Here is a 16,938-nt window from a genome sequence, read left to right on the forward strand (position 1 = left end):
CAAATATTTGTGAGTGATGAACCATTTCAGGACCGTTCTGTTCTGTTCAAGGCATTTCTACAAACAGAAGAAGAATGATTGATTGACTCATTGCAAAATACACGTTGGGCATTAGGGACTGCCTTTCCTCTTTCCCTCTCCCCCCTTTCATAGAGGCTGGCTGTGACTTTCCAGACAGGCAAGGCAATATGAGTATTTCTATTTTATTTTTCCATTCCATTAGTTTTCATGAATACCAGGTAGAGGCTTGTTAAGGGGTGAATGAGCAACCAGATTTCTGGAAACTGAGCCTCTTAACATCAGTTTGGATACCCAAAATTTCTAAGAGTGGGTGAGGAAATATGGTGGTTGCTTTTAGTCAAATAGGTTATTCATGGCTGAGAGTTTGTCTATTGACATTGCTAAACTTTCTGATGAAAACTTAGAATAAACATCTATCATAGTTACTGCTTCCTTCTCTTTTCTTCCCATGTTGTTCAGAGCAATTCAGCAAAGTACAGCACCACAATATGTTTTTTACTTCACAGTGATGTACTTTTCAGAGTTTCTTACTGTAAATTCGTATGGTTGCTAAGAGGCAAATAGGCTTTTTATACATAATAGGTCCTCTTATCAAAGCAGGAGATTAGAATTTTCTATTACTTGGTCTCTCCCCTTTGCTGGTAATGGTGGAAATGGATACTCTGTCCATGCTCTGGATATCTATCTAGGGGAAAATTTCATTGTCGGACGCAGGCATTACCAGCATTTTACTTGGTCAGCTTCAATAGTCACCGCTTCTCATTTATTCAGGTCAATAGGCCCTTCTCCAGGGGACAGTAAAGTTTTTTAAAATGAAGGATATTGTTGGAATATGAATAGATGACTGCAGTCTGGCCATAAATTGATTTAGGCTGGGAATGATGAGATTTCTAAGATCTAGAGCATTGAAGTATTGGAAGAATCTTCCAGTAAGAGTTGGCAAAGATAAAAGTCATATCTAGCTTTAAGATAGATCTCAGTAATTCTATTTTTATGGGATTATATACCTGCCCTTGGGAACAAAGAAAACATAAGGTCCCCTTATGTTTTCAATCTATTGAAATTTTGCATACAACAACAGTTAAGAGGTCTCTGTCTCCAGCTAGGTAACAGGCACTTCAGTTTTAATTACGCAGGGTAAAAGTGTTTTAGAAGAATCTCCTGAAGGGGTAAAGGTTATTACACTCAGTGTTTGTAAAAAAGCCAAAACATGTAGTAAAATGGATTATACACATCTGAATCCACCCTTTGCACATATTTTGAGGTTGTTCAGTCAGGTTTCTTCAAGAGTCCCTGGATTGCTACATTTTAAACAAATTGTGTCAGGCACACCAGGTATATGATATTTCTCTAAGGATTTCTAGCTACCTTCCCTGTGGGCCAAACAATTTTGCATTTCAGGAGGCGAGATGTGAAGAGGTCTGTCACTGTAAGGGCAGCAGCTTGTACTTTACTTTTAGTTGCAGATGGTCTGTATGGGCAAATCTCATTCAGAGCAGTTATTTTTCCTTTATTGTTGTGGAATTGTATGTTCTTGTTTTGTCAAAGTGCTTTGCTCTAGGTTTTCTACATAGAGTCCCAGAGCCTTTTACAGTGCCTTGTCTATCCAGTACCAAAGACAGATTGCAAAGGAAAGCCTATGGCTGGGAACCTATTGGAAGAATATCAGACAGTTTGTTTTGTGTTATAGGACTACTATGGTGTCATCTGAAAGCAAATTATCTTCAAAACATGTGAGTTTCAGATTTGGGTGTCTAAAGAGGATTTAGTAGCTCAATGCATCTGAATGACTGAGAAAACTAGCTCAGAGTTTGAACAACCTTACTGAATATTTCCTTTTTTTTTTTTTTTTTAATATAAATGATCCCTAGGCCACAAGAGCAGTGCTGTTTGTGTGACAGAATTGCCCAGCTGGTAGCACCCATGTCCATTAAAGTCTCTCTGTGGATCAGAAGCAGGCAGAGCAAGGATTCACTTCATCTGGGAACTCACCTGGTTCCTTTCAATGCGTCATTGCATTATGTGGGTTCAGTGTGGGTTTAACATAGAATCATAAAATAGTTTGGGTTGGAAGGGACCTTCAAAGGTCATTTAGTCCAACCCCTCTGCAAGGAGCAGGGACATCTCCAGCCAGATCAGGTTGCTCAGAGCCCCGTCCAACCTGGCCTTGAATGTTTCCAGGGATGGGACATCTACCACCTCTCTGGGCAACCTGTTCCAGTGTTCTACCACCCTCAGTGTAAAAAATATTTTCCCAATGTCCACTGTGAATCTACTTTCCTCTATTTTAAAACCATTACCCCTTGTCCTATCACAGCAGGCCCTGGTAAAGCGTTTCTCCCTGTCTTTCCTGTAGGACCCCTTAAGGTACTGGAAGGCTGCTATAAGGTCTCCCTGGAGTCTTCTCTTCTCCAGGCTGAGCAGCCCCAACTCTCTCAGCCTGTCCTCATAGGAGAGGCCACCCTCTGGACTCCCTCCAACTGGTCCATGCCCTTCTTATGTTGGGGGCTCCAGAACTGGACGCAGTACTCCAGGTGGGATCTCATGAGAGCAGAATAGAGGGGGAGAATCACCTCCCTTGACCTGCTGGCCGTGCTCCTCTTGATGCAGCCCAGATGTGGTTGGCTTTCTGGGCTGCAAACACGCATTGCTCTCTCATGTTGAGCTTCTCATCCACTAGTACCCCAAAGTGCTTCTTCTCAGGGCTGCTGTCAGTCCTTTCTCTGCCCAGCCTGTGTTTTGCTTGGGATTGCCCCAACTCTTGTGTAGGACCTAGCACTTGGCCTTGTTGAAGTTTGCATGGGCCCACCTCTCCAGCCTGTCAAAGTCCCTCTGGATGGCATCCCTTCCCTCCAGTCAATGGCGCCACACAGCTTGGTCTTGTTGGCAAACTTACTGAAGGTGCACTCGGTTCCACTGTATATGTCCCTGACAAAGATCTTAAACAGGGCCAGTCCCAATACCGACCCCTGAGGAATGCCACTTGTCACCGGTCTCCACTTGGACATTGAGCTGTTGACCAAAACTCTTTGAGTGCAGCCATCCAGCCAATTTCTTATCCACTGAATGGTCCCTCCATCGAATCCATATCTCTTCAGTTTAGAGACAAGGATGTGGTGTGGGACAGTGTCAAATGCTTTGCACAAGTGCAAATAGATGATATCCCTTGCTCGTCTGTTGTCCACTGATGCTGTAACCCTGTCATAGGTGGCCACCAAATTGGTCGGGCACAATTTGCCCTTAGTGAAGCCGTGTTGGCTGTCACCAATAACCTCCTTATTTTCCATGTGCCTTAGCATGGTTTCCAGGAGAACCTGCTCCATGACCTGGCCAGGTACAGAGGTGGAACTGACTGGCCTGTAGTTCCCTGGGTCTTCCTTTTTTTCCTTTTTGAAAAATGGGCATTATGTTACCCCTTTTCCAGTCAGCAGGAACTTCACCAGACTGCCACAATTTCTCCAATATGATGAACAGCAGCTTGGCAACTTCATCCGCCAGTTCCCTCAGGACCCGCATATGAATCTCATTGGGTCTCATGGACTTGTGCACCTTCAGGTTCCTTAGATGGTCTCACATCTACTCTTCTCCTACAGCAGGAGGTTCTTCATTCTCCCAGTCCCTGATTTTGCCTTCTGCAACTTGGATGATGTTGCTAGAGCCCTCACTGGAGAAGACTGAGGCAAAAAGGTAATTGACTACCTCAGCCTTCTCCATGTCCCAGGTAACCAAGTCTCCTGTTTCCTTCTGGAGATGATCCACATTTTCCCTAGTCTTTCTTTTATTCCCAGCATGCCTATAGAGTCTTTTCTTGCTGCCCTTGACTTTCCTGGCCAGACTTAATTCTGTCACGGCTTTAGCCTTCTTTACATGATCCCTGGCTGCTTGGACAATCTCTCTGTATTCCTCACAGGCTACCTGTCCTTGCTTCCACTCTCTGTAGCCTTCCTTTTTGTTTTTAAGTTGGTCCAAGAGCTCCTTGTTCATCCATGCAGGCCATCTGGCATTTTTGCCTGACTTCCTTTTTTTTGGGGGGGGGATGCATTGCTCCTGAGCTTGGAGGAGGTGCTCCTTGAATATTAACCAACTTTTTTGGCCTCCTCTTCCCTCCAGGGCTTAACATGCCTTGAAAGGTTTGTGTCTATTATAAAACATCAGTTATTTTAGAAACTCTGCCTGGAGGAGGCAAACCTTCTGACTTGCTACGTGATGCTTTGGCAACTGTGGCATTAATCTAGTGAGAAGTCTGGGTTTGGTTCTCAGCCTTGTTCAAAGCCCCGTCTCCTAGGGTGAGCTCTTGGCTGTTGCTGCAGACTCATGTCTCTTTTGTCCTTTCTGAACACAGGAGAGATGGATGAGTTGGAAAGGAAACTAAGGGAAAGCAAGCATGGCTGTGTGGTGGTGGGAAGAGGTCTGAGGTGTAGGGCTCTACTCCTCAGCAGTTGGCAGGTGTAAAAAAGGCCCAAGAAGAGGTACCAACAGGAAATTCCTGTTAGATCCTTCCTTTCAGTACCCCTAATGCTGATTTTTCAAGCTCACCATGGGTTCAAAATGTTGACAAGGTAGGAATGACGGTGCCTGACTTGTAAGCAGCTGTGTCCTTTATTGCTTCTGGCCCTGAACACTTTTGAAGATTTGACCTATGGCCCAGACTTGTTTAAAACTAATGCAGCCACTTCTTCAAATAAAGCGATAAGAGGCATAGGTGTGAAGATATTTAACGTAGCAAGACTACTCTAAGGCAGCAAATTTTTTACCAATTTTTCCAACATTGGCAAAGGAGAAGGGCCGTCTCCCTTTTTGGACCATGCAGGAGGGGAAAAGCAGAAGTGGTACTTTCTGAAATGGGTGCTGAAGGAGACGTGGTGATCCTATATCAGTGTGGTTAGAAGCAGGGGATGCAGATCACAGCTTCTCACAAGCATCAAGAAGTGGTTTGGATGCACAGGACAGTGGGTATGTTGATGTGGTGGGAATTGCCAAAGTAATCTCCAGTTATCTCATCCCAGCAGCAGAGGGAAAGCACGCTGCACGTGAGCAGTAAGTCAGCAAACACCATGGCTGTAGCATGTGACTGGGACTTGAAGAACTGGCTTCTGTTCCTGTGTGGCATTTAATTTTTAAGGAGCTTTTAAATCTGTGTGTGGTATTGTGCAGATTTTCCAGAAGATTTTGATTATGCAGTAAAAGCCATCTGATATTGTTTCTACACTGCTGTTGAGATGAAGCATTCTTACTATATCCTATAATCTTACTCGTATTTCCTATTCTTGATGGTTTTTTTTCTACGCCCTGGGCTACAAGACATTGCAGTAGAAATTATTCACTCAACAAAACGTCCAAACTGTGAAGCAATAAAACTCCTGCCTTTTTTTGTACTTCTCAAGACAGCAAAGATCAAGCAGTACAGCTTATGCTGCTCTAAAGTGCTAATATATGTTGAAAACTCAGGATTTTCATGGTTATTTGAGCTGGAATTTCACATGCCACCAAACACACAGTTGATCTAAATCAGTGCTTCCCTAGGGCTGTGTCTGCCCAAGGGACGAGCTTCCCCCGCACCAAGGCTGCATGCACATGGCCCAATGCCGTACTCCCGTGGAAGAGCTGAGGGTACCGCAAGCACTGTGTTGGGCTGACGCAGTGCCAGCTTTCAGCTGCTGCTCGTTCATATTAGTCAGAACTAATTTATCTACTGATTACTCACACGGCTGTAAACTTCCAGTCGCTAATGGGAGGTTGCTCATGGGTTCGTTAGATATCTCTAGGTGGTATTACAATATATATCAGAGAAATCATCACCATGTCAGGCACTCAAAAAATGCAAGCAGTGCTGGACTTAAAGTTGCAAATTAATTTCTTCATTCAGTTCTTTCTTGTATTCATTACTCTAGTTTCCATGTGTGCCTTATGTTAGTCTTTAATGAAATGCTTGTTGTGGGGTTGGTTTTTTGCACAGGGCCTCCCATGCTCACAGTGATTTTATGCAGTTCTTCAACATTTCTTTTTCCGCCTGTTGTTTAATGTGTGGCCCTAGGCCTTGATGTGCACTGTCTTCAGATGCTGTTTGATTTTCTCACGGGCTCTTCTCTAGCATTTACTGCCACAGTATTTGAATGCATCTCAAAAGCTGGTGAATTTGTTTTCACATGACAGCTGCCGAGCATGAGGAGGGGTTTATTCCCATTCCATAGGCAGGGAATTGAGGAACAATTGTTAATGCCTCGAGAATACCTTGATATATGTATGGGACTATTTTTATGGGGGTCCAGAGAACAAATCTGTGGCTTCAGTGACAATACTGACCCTCAGCATTTATACAAATTCTATCAGAAGTCCCAGAGGTGGACATTTGTGAAGTAAGTAATATGTAATGCTCAGAAGAATTATTAAGCTTAAAAAAAAAATTAACAAAATGTTGCCCGGCATCACAGAATCTGGTTGTATGAGAGACAGGGAAATAATCTGCGTTCAAGATGTCAGTCCACTGGCTCAGTTATGAAACTGTCCTTCCTCTTTCTTTTCAGCTCAGTGCTTCATTTACTGCGTACCGTTTCTTTTCAGCTGTGCATGTCACCATGGGCCCTACAGACAGCTTTCTTTGACTTTCTAATTCCCTTATGAGGCAATGGCCTTTGTAGTGGAAGACCCTCAGTGCTTGAAGACAAGAAGGGTAAGTTAAGGTTGTGTTAGACTATATCAGTTCTGTACAGACTACCGATATTGTATATATTTTCCAAATGAACTGTCATTTTTTTTTCCAAACAGTATAATGAAACTGGCAAGGTTGCCCTGACTTTATGGACAGTTTTGGAAAAAAAAAAAAAATTTAGGCTGAATTAAAAAGGAGAAGGGAGTTGTAGCAATTTGTCTGGATGGGTAAGGTAATCTTTGCCACTGAGGCACAGGATTTTATGAGTCTGCCTTATAGAAGCCATACCACCTTGTAGAAATAATTAAACATTTCTAGGAGCAAAGCTTTAAACCCAGGTATCAGATTTCCCAGAGTGTGTTGGACCCCGTGGTAGAGAATTGTTATTGTTCTCTGACCTACAATATAATTCAAGTATTCCATGAAAATTGGGTCAGCTCATGTAGAAAAGAATGACAATATCCTCTCCTAGCATATTTCCAAAATTTTTAGCCTGGGAGGTATACAAGGATGAAATTCCAGGAGCACTAGCAGTAGAACAAAACCAACTAAGCTGAAAGAAGCAGTGTCCACAAAAACAAAGTACAACTATTTTTTCGTGATCTTTCTCGTTCTTGTGCATGTTATTCTGGAATTTTATATTATTCTAGTTGTTACTGTACACGGTTTATTTCTACTGAACCATTTCAAGAGACATTTATCTCTTCAGTGGTTTTATTCCTGAGAAAGACTAATTGAAATCTGTCTCCCATTCATCTTCGTGCTCTGTGGGATATCATGTCTGAGTTAAGTTTAGGCAGAACTTCAGAGCTGATGTAACATACCTAGAGGATTTTCCTACTTTTAATAAAACAGAGCATCCTTAGGGTTTTAGAACAGTTCCTGGAGGAGTCAATAGGAAGAAATGTTCATCATTGCTTAATGGAAAACAGTAGTCCCCCTGCTAAGAGAGAAATGCAGCACCACAGGATTTTTTTTTTTTTAATTGTTTTATATGACAAAAGATCTGCTTCCAAATTCCATGAAGCTGGAGAAACTTCAGGTACCTGTAAAATATAAATTTTCTTGTGTCTTGAGTGGCTCAAAGGAGGAAATTTGAGGAGGAAAATTAAAAGAAACAAATGCAGGTTTATGAGTGAATGCAGCAGAAATTATTCCTGTGTGGGCTCTGAGGACATAAATGTCTTTCGGGAAGAAGATTGACATAGAATTGGTCACAAAGAGAAAAACAGGTTTAAAGTCTGGTAAGTTTGGAAGAAAGCTTCTTAAAAGTGAGATTCCTGAGGCTGTTGAAGTCTTTCTGGAAGGGCAGTTCAATTTCACTTTGTGGCCTGTAAATATTTAGTAGTTTGCATTCAGGAACAATAAGTTATGGATTTAAGATCAGACAGAGCAGTGTTTGGTGCTGTCTTATGTTCAAATGAGTAGTTCTGAACTACCTGGAGAAAGGAAGTAGATCTCTTCACTGTTTCTGTAATTACATTCAGTGTATCTGAACCTCAGATCACAAGATTTGCTGTGTTAGAACTGTGATTTTTACTGAACCAGTGAAGAACTTGTAGTTCTGAGATCTGCAATATTCGATCTCCCTGAGCTCCTGTGTCAGAAAGAACAGGATTTTGCTGAATTGCTGGAAAAATGCTGGCATATTTAATCTAGACAACAGCACCCTGCATACCTGATGTATGCAATGAGCTTGCACCTACCTGGTAAAGGAGAAATCACGGAGTTCAGGCAAATGAGCTGTTGAGTGGCAGCTCTCAGGCCATAAGTGCCCTGTAAAGGCTAAACTAATCCAAATTACCTTACATTTGCTGTGGACTAAGAGTATGCACAAAGAAAGTTACTGCAAATGAGCTGCTTGCTGTAGCTTCCCTGTTTCCAGCTGAGCCCTAAGCAACAATCGATCCTTTGGAGACAGCCTGTTTGTGCCTTGCCCAATGGAGTCTTGATCTATGGGTGGCACTATGACAATACAGTGATGGATTCATCAGTGTGACTGAGAGCTGTCTGCTGTGCTGCTTCAAATCTCAGACTGAACTTGTGATCTTCCCTTGAATTTTTAGTGCATAAAGCATCAGTATCCTCAGTATCCCTGTTCCTATCCTATCCATCTCATTCCATGCTTCCTAACTATTGATGAGGTATTGTTTTAATATGCCACTAATTTGAGAGCTGTAGTTCTCATTTCCCCTCAGACTGGTAGGAGGGGGAAATCCTACCAGGATTAAATGGAACTCCTCTGCAGTTAACCAGCTCATATTCTTTCTGCACCTTCCCAGGAAAAATGTCTGGATACACCCATGCTGTTTATGTCTGCAACGTTTCTCCTTCACCCAGAATTCATAACGATACTTTACGGGCGTGGCAATTCATTGTGCCAATCTAGAGTGGCCTATAGTAAGTTAAGAAATAGTGCACTTAAATAGATATGTTTGTCTACCAGAAGGTTAAATTAATTGTAATCATCTGGTCTGTTGTGCTCCTTCTGGTAGCTCACAGGTCAGATGTAGTCCATGGGAAATTTCTATCCATCCATCTCTTTTAGCCTAGTGAAGACAAGAGGAAGGTGCTTGCTCAGGAAATTCTGCACTTCCCTTTGCCTATGGAGTGACTGGAACTTCTGCTGCCAGGGCTGTGTGGCAGACGTTGATGGAGCCATAGGCATGTTTCATCCTGTCCAGGCACGGTCCATGGAGTATTGGTGCTGGTTGTGGCTGAAAGGCATCTTCAGAATTGCCATGTGTTACATGAGGTTGAATTGTTCTGAAGTTGTCTGACTGACACCTTTCTTCTGCAGGTCATGAGCTTCCATGAATTATGTCTGCTTTGAGCTGAGGAACTGTTTGAGATAGAATGTAATCAGAGAAAAATATCCAGTCTGATCTGAGCGTGCCCTGGTGACAGAGAATCCATCAAGATGTTTAAGTCATGCAGTCGTTAATCACTTTGCCCTTAACTACATGTCTCATTTTTCACCTAAATTTGTCTGAATTTGTCTGGCTTCAGATTTCAATCATTGATCTCTGTTGGGAGGCTGAAAATCTTCCTATCATTCAAAATATATGGTAGAGAAAGAAACTAGTGCTTGACAAATGTGGGTCTGTGCTAATGTCACTTCCTTTTTTTCACTTATTTTCCTACCTTTGACATTTATTCTTAAAAAAAAAATACCCCTTGTATTGCTTCTGCAAAGGTTTATAACGGAATTACTGCAACTATGGAGGTAGATCTGTGACTCCTGTAGGTGTAGCCATGTCTGATAAAAGGGTATTTCGACTGGCTGCTATTAGGGGTTTGGTCCTGGCAGCACAAAGCCTACTGTGGGCTCCTTATGACTACGAGATACAAGAAGCTCGTGTTTGCAGGGCTGACCTTGCTGCTGGGACTTAACTGCTCCAGGGACCTGAACTTGCGAGAACAAAGCGAGTGTGGGCTGCAGTCTCCTATCACTGGCTATGAAGATATACTATGTTTCTTAATTTATTTCTCCCTGATCCGTATCTCTTGGCATGAAATTCAAATTAATTCTTACCACTTAGGAGTCAGCAAATTACCTGTTTACTGTCCATGGGACTGAGCAGAATGGAAATTCTGTGGAATTGTATTACAGAAGTTTGAATAATCAAGCTCACTTCTGGTAGTGTCTGTTTGTCATAGTTTTAACTGAAAATGAAGGTTTAGAGTGTACTGCTCTTTAAAATAATGATGAAATATGTTACAAATAATAAGAATAGTTGCTTGAACATTAGAATCTGGTTATGTGAGAGAATGAAAATCTTTGGCATTTGGATATCTCTGTGAAGCTGGCCTAGAATCCTGCACCTTGGGCATCAAAATGATGGATTCATGGCTTCTGTATGCAGACCCCAAATTAAATTCAAGGATAAAAGAAATAAAAAGGGGAGGGAACAGACAGTTCTCTTGCCCAAAATGTACTACAGGTGTACGACAAAGCACAACAGCCTTTTGAGAGGAAAATGTAGAGGCAAAAATACAATAATGGTCACAAAGGGATTAAGAGAATAGGCTTGGGAATATGTGCAGAAAAAAGATTTGACAGAAGCCAGTACCAATGTGAAGGGTGAGATTAATTTCTTCTTCATGCTGAGAAGCCGTGAGGGTACATGGTAAACTAACCTGGATAACTTTGAGTGTGGTTTAACTGAAATTCGTAGCTACTGGAGAGGCTGATTTGCAGAGGTCTGATGCTTCAGCAGATACATCTGCACATCCTCAGCACTGCAGCTAATGTTGGTTTTCCTGGTGTGCTTAAGTCTGCTTTTTAAACTGATACTTCACAGGATGGCTCTAACGTTACTCCTTGGCAAAACATTTTCCAGCTTAAGTTTTTAGTACAGTTGAAATGACAAGGAGAGAGATGAGACCAAGGACATTATCTCCTGTCCTTCCAGAGCAGGCTTAATACATTCTTGTGTTTGTCCAGTTGACTTTAAATTATTCAAACTATGGGCATCCCTGAAGTAGTCTGTTTTGTAAGTAGAATCTCAATGAGCCCCTCAGTTCACAGAACAAATCCTGCTACATGCCTCTGAGAGCTGTGTGTGCTGATTTGGGGTGGCCTGTGGACCACGGAATATAAATTGTTCATGGCCAGCCACAGGGGTTGAGCATGACTCTGTGATCTGAAGCTGTGGATCTCAGCTTGAAACAAACCAGCTGACCATGTGTGTGTTAATCTCTCTCCATAGGCATTTTGAAGTACCATTCTGTGAAGGCCACAGGGGGGTTTGGTTTCAGTAGAGGCTGGGTTCTAGCTGCGCTATTTAGACACCATTAATGGGATTACGGATGATCTGTGACTTGGCATTACTCTGCCGTTCCTCTCAACTGCGTTTCTGGATCAGTGTACAGAGAAGTGAACTCTTTCCTTTTAAGGAGCAAAGTCAATAGAAATCCCCAAAAAAGAATTGGACTCAACATTGATCAGTTGGTGGTAGCAGGTCAGCAGGGCTTGTTTTGCAGCCTCAATGGTGCATGTCTGTTTTGCCATCTGGAACAGTCCTGCACAGCTTGCTTTCCCTCCTGGGGGTGAACATCAAGTGTGGCTGAGTTTTGCTGAATCTTTACTTTTTTCTTCCATGTTGCTGCTGGGAAAGTGCACAGGATATGGAAGCACTGGGAAGATTGACATCGTTATCCCTGTTGTATCAAAAGACCAGGTAGTGTGTCACGTGGTAGGACATGCATGTGCCGTTCTATTATATATATCACAAACATATAGGCTGAGAGGAGCATCCAGAGGGATGCATAGCCTAACTCCTCTGTTGCTGCTGCATCCTAGATTCTTCCTGGCACAGGACAGCAGGAGAAAACATTTTTATGAGTTGAGCAATGCGCTATCATGGAGAAATGGAGCAGGTAAGATGTGCAGCATCAATACTGCTGATTCCCAGCATCTGTAAACTTGAGCCTCCACAATTTGAGGTCTGCTGAAAATAATCAGGAGATTAAACAGTTCTGTCTCCTTAAGACCTTTTACGATTTGCTTCTATGACTTCAGGCACTGGGGTTCTGAAAGAAAGTTGAAGTCACCAAGTAAACAGCAGTACCAAAACATAGCAGAGTACATACACCAAAGGGGAAAATAGTTTATTTTTTAATCTCTTCGACAATTGTCAATAGCAGTTGCCTAGAGAAAGAATATTAGACTAGTGTGAACACAGTAGGTAGGGGGTAGCTCCCCCCACGAGTCCTCCCAGCAGCCTGTGGCTGAGAACGTTTCTGTGCCCAAGGTTGTGTCACTGGATTTTTCATACAAACACATATAAACTTCTGGCATATACAGCATCCTGGAGCAGTGAGCTTCACAGTTCAGCTATCTGCTGTTGGAAAGGGAAAAGAAAGAAAGAAAGAGGTCTTTTATAAGAAGAGGAGAAAGTAATAGCAGTGTTGCTGTTGCTGCACACCCGACCCCTGATATCCCCCTTCACTGCTTGCCCTACCCCTGCAGTGAAGCCATCAGTTCTGTGTTACCACATATGACCTGGTCAGCCCCTATCCTGTTTCTTTCTGAGGCACCAGTGGGGTAATTCTTTTTTTTTTTGTGTGTGTGAAGTAGTTTCTCTTATGTCCTACCTCAGTATATCAAGGAACCGAGCTCCCCTCTCCAGTCTAAATTACTGCCTAGCGAAGTGAGAGAAACTGGGACTGACAGAGGCTGGCCTTGTGTCCAGTCAGAGCAAGCCGTGAGCACAACACAATAGATTTGCCCAACTATTCTAAGCAAGAAGTGTATTATTATTTACCGTCAAGGTGAAGAACTCAACCAGTTTCCCCAAGTAAGGGTGAGCAGCAAAGGTCTGAATATTCTGGAAGTCTCTGATTGCATTAGCAGTGTGTTTGAAATACATGGCATGGGGAGGGCAGATGATAATGTGCCGCTTCCCGAGAAGATGTGTGTGAGCCCAGCTTCACTGCCTCTCTCACCCTCATGCTGCCAGTTCATGCTGGAGTGGAGAGAGAAAGCACCAGTGTCTCCTAAGCAGTGTGCTGCAGACCCGACTTTGATTTTTAGCTCCCAGGTGAGAATCGTGTAAAACTCGCATGAGTTTCGAGCTGCTATAGAAGTTCTGCAAATTTCCAGGAAAAGAAAGGAAGATAAAAGTAAAGGAAGACAAACCGAGAAAGAGAGAGTAAGGGACAATGTCCAGAGAAAGGAGACATGAATAGATATGTGTCACTGTTTTTCATCCAAGTGGCTTTGCCATCAGGCTGGCATGCTTGTGCATTGTAATGCATTTTTCAAGCTATATGGTGATTTAAAGCCATGTCTGGTATCAGAGACTGGAATGAAAGTAAAAAGCTGTCTGCCTCCTGCCCTGAAATTCACTCCTTGCCTTGGCTGTAAGCCACTAAACCACAATTAAAATAGCATGAACAAGATGTGTCACTGAAATGAAGATCATAGTGTTCCCTCAAACCCTCTGGTTGTGCCCTCTGGAGACCCTGCGACAGAAGGTAAGCCCTGCATACGGCTTGCATCCCTTGGGCGCTGATGTACAGGTAAAAGGCCTTACAGCCAGAAATTTATGGCAGGAGCAGATGAGGAGACAAAAACAAGAATATAAAGGAAGTGACAACTGGAGACGAGACAATTGCAAATAAACTGTCTCTTCTTTTTTCTTCCTCCTTTTCCAGTTCTTTAGTACTAAGAACAGGGCTTGGCATTGTCAGCAGTAAGGGTCTCCAAGCCATTCAGCGTGTCTTCAGTAAATTAGCAATTTGATGATTGTCGCAGCAGCAGAAACCCTCTTTTGCATTGGCACTGCTGTCCGCAGTAGCGGATTACGTGAGCTGATGAAGCCACACTGCGTGTACTCTGACTGCAAATTCAGGGCCTAAGCTACTGTCTACATGGGCTGTTTTGGCCTTTCTACTGTACGATTTCGATCCTAACAGTTAGGAGACTGGTGCTACACATTAAAGATTTTAGAAAAATTGGTGTTTTTTGAGCTGCCTCCTGATGTTTCATCATCCTCAAGGCATTTGACAGTGACAGAGACCCTCTCCCTGTCTAATAAGATGATTTATCCTTTTACTTGGGGATCTTTCTGTAGAAAACTGTGCTGAACTGAATTGCCCATGCTTGTAGTAATGGCTCCTTAGATGGCAGGGTGCTCTGGTTTCTCCCACTGCTCCAAGTGCTAGTTGTGCCCCGGATTTTCTAGTTCTCTGGCACCTGTTAACTGATGACACCTCTTCAGCTTTATAGCAGATCTGAGCCTCTTCAGTGTCACTTGACTTATTTTGAATCTGTGCCCACATCTGCCCTAAGCACGCATCGATCGTGCCCACACCCCGAGAGACCCAGCTGACCTTTGTGTGCTCTCTGTGCACCTGCTGGAAGTCAGCCTTGAAAGGGCCCTTTGAGCACCTGCTGCTTCCCAGGTCAGGGGGCAGGAGCTCCAGTCATTCTTCATGGGGCTGTGGGAGAAGAAAACTTTGATTTCCAACTCTTAATTTTACACCAAAAAAATATGCATCCACTGGATGGGCAAGCTATTTGATTCCTGCAATTTCTTTGATGGATGAGGGATCCGTAGAGCAAGAGAGAAATGAAGAAACCAACCACTCAGAGTTGGGCAATTCCAATCTAATACCTTAACCTTTGACATGCAGGTCAAAGTCGCTTCTCTTCTGAGAGCTACTGGCAATGGTCCTTGTTCAGAAGAGCACCAAAGGGCACAATTAAGCTGTGAGTATGACACAAAACCTTCCTGGCTCAGCAGAAAACCCATGTTCTCACAACATACCGGTTTAAGCACGTGCTTAAATCCAAGCACATCTAAGAGCTTTGCTGAGTCAGGATAAGTGAGAGCAAACTGTTGTGCCCTGAATACTGATGACAGCCAGAAAAGATTTTTAAGGACACCATCAACTTGAAAATCACACTCTGCTTGAAAATTGTATCTGTTCTAATTAGCAGTGGCACCGTGACTGAGAGAAAGTAGCAGGGCAAGAAATGTCTCTCCTCTTGGGTTGATAATTGTTCTCCTGATTGTGCTTTGAGCTTTGTTGTTCTTACTGCTTTATTTGTTTTTTGTGCTTGTTTGCCTTCCCTTTCTGCATTAGCAAGATGGCCTGGCTTTTGCGTGTGGCACGCTCCTTGCCTTAGGCTGTGCAGAAGGGCACGTCCCCAGAGCAGCAGCAGGAGGAGTCTGCTGCCCTCGTGGAGTTGGGTCTCCGTAGGTGTCTCGCTTTTTGGGTCAATCCTCGGAGGGCAGAGGAACAGCCTTGCTGAGTTGCATGGTAGGCCTGAGGAGAGAGCAGGCAGCTTTCATTGCTGAGCAATAGTGCCTTTCTCTTCCTAGCCCGTCCCCTGGATGAGGATTCAAATCTTGTTCATTTTTTTGCGTCTCTCACGGCAATGATGGGGATCTGAAATGAATAGGGTTAACTGTCAGCCCTGGTGCTGGGCTAGGAGGAGAGGGTGAGTTCTGGGGCAGGGTGAAACTTGTCTCTCATCCCTTTGCTGGGGTTATTTCTAGCTTCCCCACTATGTGTCGTCATGTGGCCCTGCAGACATTTGTGTCACTGGCAGAGGATGGAGGAGAGACAGGACATCTTTTGGCTGTGGTGCCAGCTTAATACCTTCTCTAGCCGTCTTTGTAGCTACAGTGTTAGCACCGTGGGTCGAATGGGTCCTGCTGTAATCAGAGCAATAGAAATGCAATCAACCAGTTTTCCCAGCTGTTTCCAGTCTTTCAGCTATCATCCAGTCCCAACTAAGCACTCTGTGGGTCACCTGGAACCTCTGTTCAGGACTTCTCTGCAACTTGGCACCCAGCTCTTCCTCCACAGTGCAGCTCCCAGCTTGGGGCCGGCAGGTTGTGGCGTGGGGCCACTGGGCGGGGAAGAAGTTGTGATTTATGGGCTTCTCCCCCACCTTTCTACCTGCCTGTCCAGATGTGTCTCAGCATGACAAGCTTTGTGCCAGGCCTTGCTGCTGCTTAGCAATCTGCAGGGTGAAAAAAAAACCCAAAAAAACAACACTGAAAATTCTGGTAACTCCTCAGTTTTGAAAGAGAAACACAGTGCATGCACCTGGCAGCTCTCAGCAGTGTTGCCAGCGCATCAGTAAATTCTGGCCACCGCTCTAAAAATCCAGTGACCTGCTGATCTCTGCCCCTCAAGTGCGATTTTGGCTTTGATGACTGCTTGGATTTTGGTTTACAGCAATCACAAAGGTATGTATGCTACACCCATGTACGTTTTTGCACAATGGGAAGGAGGCATACACTGCTTATATGGTCCAGATAGAAACATATTTTTATGCTAAGCTGATGCCTATTTGGAAAAATAATTTAGTAAATAGCTTTAAATATAGCTGTTGAATATGAAGTCTAAAAAAAGGCTTTTGCCTTTGCATATCTGGATTTCACAGGTTTCCCATTGTTTGTCGAAGGCTTTGATTTCTGATTGTACAAATGTGATAAGTTTAGGACCCTGATTATGCCAATCACTTATTGTCTCCATAATTTTTTTTTTTTTTTTTGCCTGTATTGCCTGGTGTCTTGGTGGCTCCAAAGCAGCAATGCCCAGTGTGTGAAATACGTGTCTCAGCTTTGCAAGTGTGGGGTCAGAGATGGGCTCAAGGATGTTCTTTGCTACAGCAGCCTGACTGGCTGACACATTTGCCCTTTCAGTGGCAGAAGGATGAGGCTGGGAGATAATTTTGTAGTACTATATGATAAATATGGAAAGAGGATTGTTTTCATAGAAGAGAAGAGGGGTGAATACAACCC

At 43.5% G+C, this 16,938-nt stretch overlaps 1 protein-coding gene across 2 annotated transcripts in view; it reads left to right on the forward strand.

The window, feature by feature from the left end:
* The window catches only part of DPP6 (dipeptidyl peptidase like 6), a 508,132-nt gene that overhangs the window by 100,404 nt on the left and 390,790 nt on the right, over positions 1-16,938 (forward strand). The window lies entirely within an intron of this gene.

This window comes from Chlamydotis macqueenii, chromosome 2 (genome assembly GCF_036417535.1).
Source record: "Chlamydotis macqueenii isolate bChlMac1 chromosome 2, bChlMac1.mat, whole genome shotgun sequence".
NCBI lineage: Eukaryota > Metazoa > Chordata > Aves > Otidiformes > Otididae > Chlamydotis > Chlamydotis macqueenii.